The sequence below is a fragment of the Mixophyes fleayi genome, chromosome 1 (genome assembly GCF_038048845.1).
Source record: "Mixophyes fleayi isolate aMixFle1 chromosome 1, aMixFle1.hap1, whole genome shotgun sequence".
Taxonomy (NCBI): domain Eukaryota; kingdom Metazoa; phylum Chordata; class Amphibia; order Anura; family Limnodynastidae; genus Mixophyes; species Mixophyes fleayi.
This window is the reverse complement of record NC_134402.1, coordinates 176,479,736-176,490,306: the sequence shown is the minus strand read 5'-3', so window position 1 is coordinate 176,490,306 and position 10,571 is coordinate 176,479,736. Positions and strand designations below refer to the sequence as shown.

The following is a 10,571-nucleotide window of genomic DNA, read 5'->3' as shown; positions in this document are numbered from 1 at the left end:
ACATTACTGTGATCAGCCACCTATACCAGTTAGGAACTGCATGATAATATCTGAATTTAGTAGTAATTATGTTATTAGAGTTATTTGCCTGTTACTGTGATTTACATTGTATGCTCCTACTCCAATCTTCAACTGAACTGTGTGTATTACATTTTTGTCTAAGTTTGCATCCATTTATCTGCTATTTTACCCAAGCCACTGCACCTCTGCTTATTAACAACCATGCTGTGGTAGTTTGCTCTTATTTACAGGGTGTGTGGGTCGACGTCTGTATATATACACGCAAATTGACCATACCCCCCAACTCTACCTCTTTTGTCAATCAGGCCAGGGGGTGTGACCACTCCTGATATCCAATCTTATATCCATAATCCAAGCAAAATAAATCTCTTTGCATTTTATATTCCACTTCATTTTACATCCATATAAACCCATTATCACTAATAGTATATATATATATATATATATATATATATATATATATATTGTGTGATCTATACCTGCTAACAAGGCTCCTTGTCATAGTGTGATAAAAGCTGACTCTGCTTTTCCCACTTATTAGGATTTAGCAATAACCTAGGCTAATGCTTAGGATGTCTTGAAGGGTTGATATCATTTGAAATGGAGGTATAGTTTTTAATAAATACAATATTGAACAAAATTCAAAAATTGTACTTTAAGGGAAAAGGCGCATAAGGGAACAATTAAGAAAGCAAGGAAATGATGTTGGTGGATATAAATACATATCCGGTTGCCTAAAACTATGCTAAATTTTAGATTAAATAATATTCCTCTCCACACTACTTGATGCACAAATCTATAATTGAGATGTAGTTCAAGTAATTCAATTTCACAGGTATATATGGCAAATCCAATATAACAATAAGTTTATATCTGTGATTCAGTCCCACCGTCCAAAATTAATCCCACTTCCAATAACTATTCAGAGCACACAAAGTTCAAATATGCTGCTCTTAGTAATTAATGTAGATTTGCATCAGTAAATGATGATAATGCAGTTCAGCGTAGTTCGGCCACATTTACATCTGCCTCCAAATACATAAGCTGGGACAGTGGTTGGGAGGGTGCAGTCGGTTAGCGCTGGGGGGGGGTATTTGGCTTCGGGAAGGGGGGTGTTGGGGAGGTTGTTGTGCTGTGTGAGGGTATAAAATAATTAATAGTTATTAAGATGTTCAAATATATGTGTGAAATGCCTTAAAATACTAAATACTACAGATGCAGGACAACGCCTTGAAGAAAAACAAGTATTTCCTATAGAACAGACAATAGCAGGATGCCAGACTGAAGGAAACGGCTGGCTGGAAAAGTATGTAATGCTGAACAAAGGATGTTGCCTTATATGTATTATTGTTGCAAAGAAATATTTGCTGAGCTAAAGAGATTTCCTTATATGTACTTGTTGTTAACCAGTTAATGCTGGACCCTAGGTATAAATAAAGGGCCAGTCTGCAAAGACCCTCAGAGCTGATTTTGAAACTGCAACACCTTGTTTGTGTTTCACTTCTTCACTCTGCTGTCGACAGCAAAATACCACATAGGAAATCAGGTTATCAGAGATTGATAGTAGGGGCACCAAGCCTCGGTACCCCAACATTTTCTGGGAACTTCATCTGGGATACTCAACATACCAGCCCAGGACTGACCAGAGACCTCCTCAATCTTCAGGAACAGCAGACAAATCCGTGCGGTGAGTAGTTGAAGTTTTGTGCATTTGCAACTCTCTACTCTATCTGCTCTTCCTGTAAGATATAACGTGGGGTTCAGTAGGGGATGGTATAACGGGTATTTGAACAATTACTGAATAACCTGTTTTCCTGATATATTTGTTTTTTGTGAAAAATAGATAAGTGAATGTATGTGTTTGTGTCGATACAGGATGTATATAAAAGGATGCAAATACATAACTTATTAATTGACCTCAATAATCAAAGGCATTCCTCTATACTTGTTGCTGAGACCTCGCCTTGTTTTGTGTAGATAATTGTCCTTGGGTTTGAGAGGTCATTATAAGAATCCTTCGCTCCTGTAAAGATTGAGTGATATTGTACTGATAAGAGATGTATAAGGGGACAACATAACCTTGAAAAGACTGATCTGATCAAAGACTGTACCTTGCACATGCAACTGAGGCTTGACCTTGTTTTGTGTAACGTGCGACCACTGGGCCAGCTGTCAGTCTACAAGGGTCCTCAGCTCTCTTAGAGGTTGAAAGAAGTAACAACCGAGTGACACGGTAAAAGTGCAGAAAGGTTGCTCACTGATTCTGGTAAGGGTCTTCCGCATTTCCTTGTAGGGTCTTCCGCATTTCCGCATTTCCTGTTAAGAGGTCTTCGGCATTTCCTGTTAAGAGGCGCCTGAGGTCGGAGGATAGGTCTGTCTACTGTCCACTGTCTACTGTCTATTGTCCATTGTATAATTTCTTAAGAAAGATTAGATGACACCTTCAGAAGAAATAGCTGAGTGTATTGGTGGAATTATTTTAATAGTAATAATTGTACTAGTATTAATATATTGTTTCATAAAAACATCAAAGGGAGCTGAGGGAATCAGAGACATGCTGTGGGGAGTATAAATGTCAGAAAATAATCGTAGTTGTCCAGACTGTAAATGTGCTGTTATAATTCAAAAGGCATTGACGATACAAACTAGTAAATTGATAGCGGTGATAGGAACTGACACTGATTGTTCAGTAACATATGGTAAACATAAGGAGGGAATTTTTAATCCAACGATATATACAGCAATAGTTGGAAGTCACGGTTGTCCAGACTATCTAAAAACCCAAATAGGATTGAGATGGTGGCAAATATGTCATTTTTTACCAGAAAACATTAGAAGGATAGGGCCACTTACATGTCCATTAATTAATTAAATATGAGTAAAGTATGTACCCAAGTTGATCAAGCAATCCATAACAGGATTTAAATGTAAAGGTGTATAAAATTAGATTAACAGTCACTTCTCAGGCACACTAGGGGCCGGTATTCCCATAACTGCAGTAATGGGTCCCAGGGCAGTAAAGGTATGATAGTACAGACATCATACACTCCTGCGGATCTAGTTAAGGAAAGAGAAGGTATTGTGGCTGTTAAAGGAATCCATATAGTCTTCAGGAAGGCAGGAATGCCAAATATACGGTCATTAGATCCTAAAAGATGGGAAACTTTTCAGAAAGAACATAGTATATGGATTACTAGGAATAAGAAAGAACACCAAGTGTCAGCATGGGTAAGGGCATGTAGACAAATAGAACAAGAACAAATGTTAAAGGAGGAGATATTAGAAGACATCCAGGGACATACAACTGTAAACCCGCCTCCTACTCAGCCACCCCCAAGTGCACCATCAGACCCACATAATCACACATTAGAATGGACGTCAGGACATTTGCCCCACAATAATTCATTTGTAACACCAGTAAAATACCCCAGTCTTAGAGCATGGGGTGTGAAAGGGGATAAAAAGTGTCCAGCTTGTGGATTTTGTATCCCAGGGGCAGGGAGTACCTGCCCAAATTGTGATAATCAGGTATCAATTGAAGGAGAACCATGTGACTCCCTCCTAGGAAACTTAAATAGAAAACCTCCCCTGTGGTCACCCTCATCACATTGGACTAGGAGCAAGGTTAATATCTGCAATTGTGGTCAGGTTGATTCCAAGGGTACCAAATGTAATTGTGGGAGGACTACAATGTATCCAGTGGAAGTAGGGCCACCCCCATATCTTCATAGTACTGTCTCCAGTTACCCAATTACTATACAGACAGTGCACAAACCAAATCCAGAATTTGGTCAATTAAACCACCCCGATGCACCTAGATTAAGAGTAACTCGAAGACAGGAACAATATAGACCTTGGGCACCGGCGGAATTAACTGATATAGTCAGGAAAGCCCCAGATTACAGGAAGAATCCCCTAGCCTTACATAGATATATAGAAAGACTGATGACAATTTGGGCCGCCACTTGGGGAGACTTAGAGGAAGTTTGTAAAATGATAGTTGGAATGGGTAGGGTAAATGACATACTTGCAATACCTATTGGGGATGGAATAGTGGCAGCCCCAATAGGAATAGAACAGAGAACAGAAGAGTCTGGTAATCTATTCCTAATCAGATTGAGACGCTGGTGTGAGGCGCAACAGCAGAGAATGCCAGCTGTTCCAGAGGGTAGACAGAGGAGGGACCAGTCAGTGAAAGATTATTATGATCAAGTTCATCAGGCACATCTGGATAGGGGATTCCAGGAAGATAACCTTACCCATCAGTGGCTACTGCGTACCGCTTTCCTACAGGAACTCGAAGAATCCCTAAGGAGTGAGTTAATGGCCAATAGGCCAAAGGCTAGTACAATGACAGTAGCTTCCCTGTTAGAAGTATTAAGGGCTATAGAGGATCAGAAAGAAGAGAAAAAGAGAAAGAGCCAAGAAAAGTCTTCTCATGTTACTGTCCATGTGGTCCAGGAGACTCCCAGACCAAAGGGCTTTAACCAGAAAAAGAGAGTCACTGGGGAAGAGGCAAAAAGAAAGGGATTATGTTTCTTTTGTAACCAGGTCATATGAAAAGGGATTGTCAGAAATATAAAGTCTGGCAGCAGAAAAATACTCACCAAAACCCAGAAGCCTCAGCATTTATTACCTCCACACCCAACCCACACCCATAGGTAATAGGCTACCCAGTGTCAGGCCCCCAGCAACCCACTATTAATACACCAGGGCCCACAGGAAAAATTCAGTTGGAATTACCCCAAGGGGAAATTATTGATTGCATAGTGGACACTGGAGCAAGCCGCACTGTATTGAGGGCCTCAGAGATACCAAAAAAATACATGAGTAAAGTAAAAATCACTGGCACAGGTTTATCAGGGGATGGAGTTCAGCTTAAACAAAGCGAACCAGTATTTGTTAAATTACAGGATAAGACTTTAACGGTACCTGTGCAATTTCTAACTTCAACTACCTGTCCAGTCAATCCATTAGGGGCTGATATACTGTCAACAATACAGGCCAAAATAACATACAAGGATGGGAGGGTTCAGATTACTTCCCTTTCAGAAAATCAGAGTTGTCAGCTGCACGCTGCCATATATTTGGTTCAAAGTATTCCCCAAAAAAACCAAACTCAATACCTTTGTAGCTCAGTGAAAAAGTGCCACAGGAAGTGTGGTCAAGGGGAAAGACAGATGTGGGATTACTGGCAGTACAGCCTGTACATTTAAAAATGAAACCAAATACTGTCCCCATTAAGATGAAGCAATACCCCCTGTCTCAACAACAAGATACAGCTATAACCAAACAGGTAGTGACATACCAACAGGCTAAAGTTCTCAGGGAATGCAGGTCTCCCTGGAATACGCCCCTTTTCCCAGTAAAAAAGAAGTTAGAACCTGGAAAACCACAGGAATATAGAATGGTTCACGATCTTAGAGAAATTAACAAAAGAATGGTGATTGATGCACCTATTGTACCCAACCCACATACCCTCCTCAATCAGATCCCTGCAGAAGCAGAGTATTTTACTGTTATAGATCTTGCAAATGCATTTTTCTCTGTCCCTCTTACAGAGGACAGCCAGCTTTGCTTAGCATTTACACATCAGAGAAAACAATACTGTTGGACTCGATTTGCACAGGGGGGAGCCACCTCACCCTCAGCATTTTCAGAAGCTCATATTACAGGGATGGAGACCAAAATATTCATCCACACAACTGCTCCAATATGTAGATGACTTACTACTGTGTTACCAAACGATTGAGGGGTGTCAGGAAGAGACTATATCATTAATTAACTTCTTAGGGCAGCAAAATTGAAGGGATCACCCACAAAAATACAAGCAGCGCAGAGTAAGGTAATATTTTTAGGACATTGCATCTCACAAGGTACCAGACACCTCACACAGGACAGGATAACTGCAATACAGCAGGTAAAGCCACCACAGAACACCAAGGAATTAAGGGCATTCCTAGGTTTGGTAGGGAATGGATTGCCGGAGCATCCCTCCTAATGCAACCCCTCTATGATGCTCTTAGTGAGGTCAAAGGGTCCAGGATATATTTAACTGAATCACAACTAACATCATTTGAAACATTAAAACAAGCCATTGTGCAGGCACCAGCGTTAGGATTACCACAATATGATAAGCCATTTACCTTGTTCTGCAATGAATCTAAGGGACATGCACAAGGGGTCCTTTCACAGGTACACTCACATAAACAGAGACCGCTGGCTTACTATTCATTACATCTAGACAGTATCATAAGAGGAGCCCCGTCCTGCATAAGGGCGGTGGCAGCCGCAGCCTTGCTAAAAGATAAAGTGGCAGATATAGTACTAGACCACCCCTTAACTATACAGGTCCCACATGCAGTTACAGAAATACTAAACCAAGCAAGAACAAAGCATCTGTCCACAGCAAGGCTCACTAAGTATGAGGTGTCATTATTAAGTCATGCACATGTAACAATTAAAAGGTGCACAGTCTTGAATCCTGCTACACCGTTTTCAGTTGAAGCAGATTCAACAGAGGGGAGAGAGGTGGGTGGGGACCTACCCACCCTTGATGAATCAGAAAGGGAGGAATGTATCAATACCAGACAAAATACACACAAAAAATTTCCCTTTTCTGAGTCACATGACTATGCTGAACTAATGAAGCTAGAAATTAAGGAATTAGAAAATGTGACGCTGCTTGTATTTTTGTGGGTGATACCTTGCAATTTTGCTGCCCTAAGAAGTTATACCTAATGCAGATTGGAACTTATTTGTTGACGGTTCCAGGTATTATTATGAAGGGTCACCACACACAGGGTATGCTGTGACCTCCCTGGAAGAGACTTTGATACAACAATTACTCCCACCTTTCTGCTCAGCGCAGGAGGCGGAGTTGCATGCACTCACTGAGGCATGAATAATGGCAGAAAACCAAACAGCTAACATATACACAGACTCCAGGTACGCATATGGCGTGGCCCATGATTTTGGGCCAATATGGAAGAGCAGGGATTTTGTGGGGTCAGCAGGAAACCCTATCAAGCATGCAGAACAGATAAGGGCTCTGTTTAGAGCTCTGCAGCTACCCAGGAAGGTATCTATATTGAAAGTCCAGGCACACACTAAAGAAAAGACTAGTGAGGCTATGGGAAATGCCAAGGCAGATGCTGCTGCTAAACAGGCAGCCCTTATGCCCAGGGTGCAGGTCTGTCATTTGACACAGGGTGAAAACCCTGTAGAGCCTATAACCCTTGACATACTGCAAAAGTTACAGGAACAAGTCTCCTCAATAGACAAAAAAGCCTGGGAAAAGGAAGGTGCTACATGTCAGGGAGGGCTCTGGAGAACAGATAATAAGTATTGTCTGCCCAGAAGCCTATACCCTATGATGACTCAATTGGCACATGGGCTGGTCCACAATTCTAAAGAAGCTATGACCAATATTGTCTTAGGACATTGGATAGCACCAGGATTCAACGCAGCTGCTACGGCATATGCAGCAGCCTGTGTGATATGCGGAAAATACAATCCAGGTCAGGTAGTGAAAACACCACAGAAGAACACACCAAAGCCATTGTACCCATTTCAGAGATTGCAGATTGACTATATACAGCTACCTAGGGTAGGAACATATGAGTATGTCCTTGTGTGTACAGATCTATTCTCAAATTGGCCAGAGGCCTGGGCAGTGGCTAAGGCAACAGCTAAAAACACTGCCAAGAAACTGATAAGTGAAGTAATTTGCAGGTATGGAATACCTGAAACAATAGAATCAGACCGAGAATCGCATTTTACGGGGGAAGTAATGCAAAATAAAATGAAGGATATGGGGATACAGCAAGCCTTTCATACCCCATATAGGCCTCAGGCAAGTGGAAAAGTGGAAAGATTGAATGGCACATTAAAGTTAAAAATTCAGAAAATGATTGCAGAAACAGGAAAAACCTGGGTAGATTGTCTACCTTTAGCTCTATATTCAGTTGGGGGAGCCCCGAAGACAGGGTGTTATTTTCCTCAGCAATTGCAACATAATCATGCAGCTCTAACTGATTATTTAATACAGCTTACAAAGATAATGACTAATGTGCACTCTCAAGTTTTCTCCTCCATTCCAGATCCAAATAACGATACAGGAACACATGCCTTGCAACCAGGAGATTGGGTCTACCTAAAAAGGCACATGAGGAAAACTTTGGAACCCAGATTTGATGGTCCATATCAAGTGGTCTTGACTACTCCCACTTCTGTTAAGTTAGGAGGAAGAGACACCTGGGTCCACGCGTCTCACTGCAAAAAGCTGACGGTGAAAATTGAAGCACCATGAATCCTTTTTGTGTGATAATGTGCATAGCACTAGTAACAGTACAGATAATGTACATACATATGTATATGCCAGGAAATAAAGTTCAGAGGGTAGACTTAATGAAATGTGCAGGTATGATATGGAATAAATCAAGTAATCAAGAAGAATGTGTGAAGGTAAATGTAGGGACAGGAAGAAGCAGACGAAAGATTCCATATCCCTGTTGTAGGTAAAACTTTAAATTTACTGGTGGCCATGGGTTTGTAGAAACAGCAGGGAGGAACGAACCCCATTATTTTTGGGCACCAGGGGAAAATGATACTATGACCATGACTAATAGTACTCCCATCATATGCTGCACTGAACCATTTATCAAATTAAAAGGGTATAACCAAGCCTTGATAGAAGCCCTCAATTGTGTAAATGGCTCCAATAATAATACAGTACCAATAGGAAGGGCGTGGAAGGGAATAGGGGATTTGATGATAATGTGTACCAACAGTACTGAGATACCAGGGGAATATGTACTCATGGAAAAACTATACATATTAGACCCCAAGCCAAGAGTCATTAATGATAATCTAATCAAGGTGCCCTCTACTTGCAGAAATATAGGTACTAGGAAATATGCAACCCAGCACACTTTCAATATCACATTCCCTCTTGATCCCAAGTGCCAAAATAGGAAGAAAAGGGAGTGGTATGATACATTATTGGGGGCAACAGGTACTGGAATGGGGGTGCTTAACAGTATAGACATAGCAACATTGAGTAATAAGATGAGTGCAGCAGGAGAAGATATAAACAAGGTAATTACCATGCAGGCACAGTGGATGCCCACAGTTTTCTTTGCAGAAACTAATATTATGGGACAAAGAATATTTACAGATATTTAATGCAACATTTTTCAATTCCTTAGGAATAGATGTAAATATCTCCTTGATGTTTAACTGGACTGCATGCTCAATTAAGACCCTGTATCAGAAAATACAAAAGAGTAACGCTCAAACTCAACTAATGACTAACAATGAACTGGTATATAGAAATATGTTTAATGTAGCTACGCAGCTATGGATTCAAACCGATGGAATGGGTGTGAAATGTACAGAAAACTGGTGCATAGGAAGTTTTCAGACATACAGTATACTGAGGACCGAGATAATGTGTAAATTCCTCATATTGCCTATCCCACTTTATGCCCAGGTCGGTGGAACACAATTATGGACCACGCAGATAAAAGGGGAGTATATAGATGATAAAAACAACACACATAACTTAGGATTGTGTTCAAATACAGACAATGGAATAGTGTGCTCTCAAAACACTCAAGTTTATGAACCTTGTAAGCTAGAACATCCAACTAGTGTCTGTAATTGGGGGCTCCATGACAGGAGAAATGATATGTTTATAGAAGTAGCACCACAAATAGTGTGCTTAGTAACCCATGATAAACAAACTATAGAAATGTATAACTTGACTTATATTCTATAAGGATAGGAATGACAATATATATCAGCAATTTATCTTAATTAAACTACCCTCCTATAACTTGACTATTAATCTTCAGGGAATAATCAATTCTATAAACAACACCCAGTGCCTGGCAGAACATTTGGCATAGGTAAACTATTCAGCTAATCATGCACAAATGCAGACAATAATAGAAGCACAGGAATTAAAATATGTAAATCATCAATTAAAAGATAATCTGCAACACCATTGGTGGGATGTGTTCACAGGTAATTACCCCACTGCAACAGGTATTTTTAAGGTAATGCTCCATCCAATACTGGTAATAATAGTGGTTTTGATCCTGTTGATTTTATGGAATTGTTATTTGTCCTGTAAGTTTAGAAAAATGGTTAATCAGGCCATGACTCCGGTACCAACATATTTTAATCAAACTCAAAAAGTATGTACCTCATGTAAATGGAATAACCCCTATCAAGCAAAAATGACATGTGTATATTGCAGTGAAATACTGCTTGGGAAAGAATAAATGATGCGAGGATACTTTCTCTTGTGAATGATTAATTCTCTATCCACATGGAGACTTTAGGTCAAAATCTGGATAAATGTGGCTTGAGAACCAGGTAGCCCTGTATCATGACATGATAGGAAGGGTCAGGAAACACATGTATATTTGTTTAATGTAATAAAAAGAGGGGATTGTGAGGGTAAAAAAAAATTTAATAGTTATTAAGATGTTCAAATATATGTGTGAAATGCCTTTAAATACTACATACTACAGATGCAGGAC

At 40.2% G+C, this 10,571-nt stretch overlaps 1 long non-coding RNA gene across 1 annotated transcript; it reads left to right on the top strand.

The window, feature by feature from the left end:
* Nucleotides 1-1,620: 1,620 nt before the first annotated feature.
* Nucleotides 1,621-8,295, top strand: LOC142106741 (uncharacterized). The gene is made up of 2 exons (XR_012679774.1): nucleotides 1,621-1,708; nucleotides 8,124-8,295. It is a non-coding gene; the product is annotated as an uncharacterized LOC142106741 (long non-coding RNA).
* The last annotated feature ends 2,276 nt before the right edge of the window (nucleotides 8,296-10,571 follow it).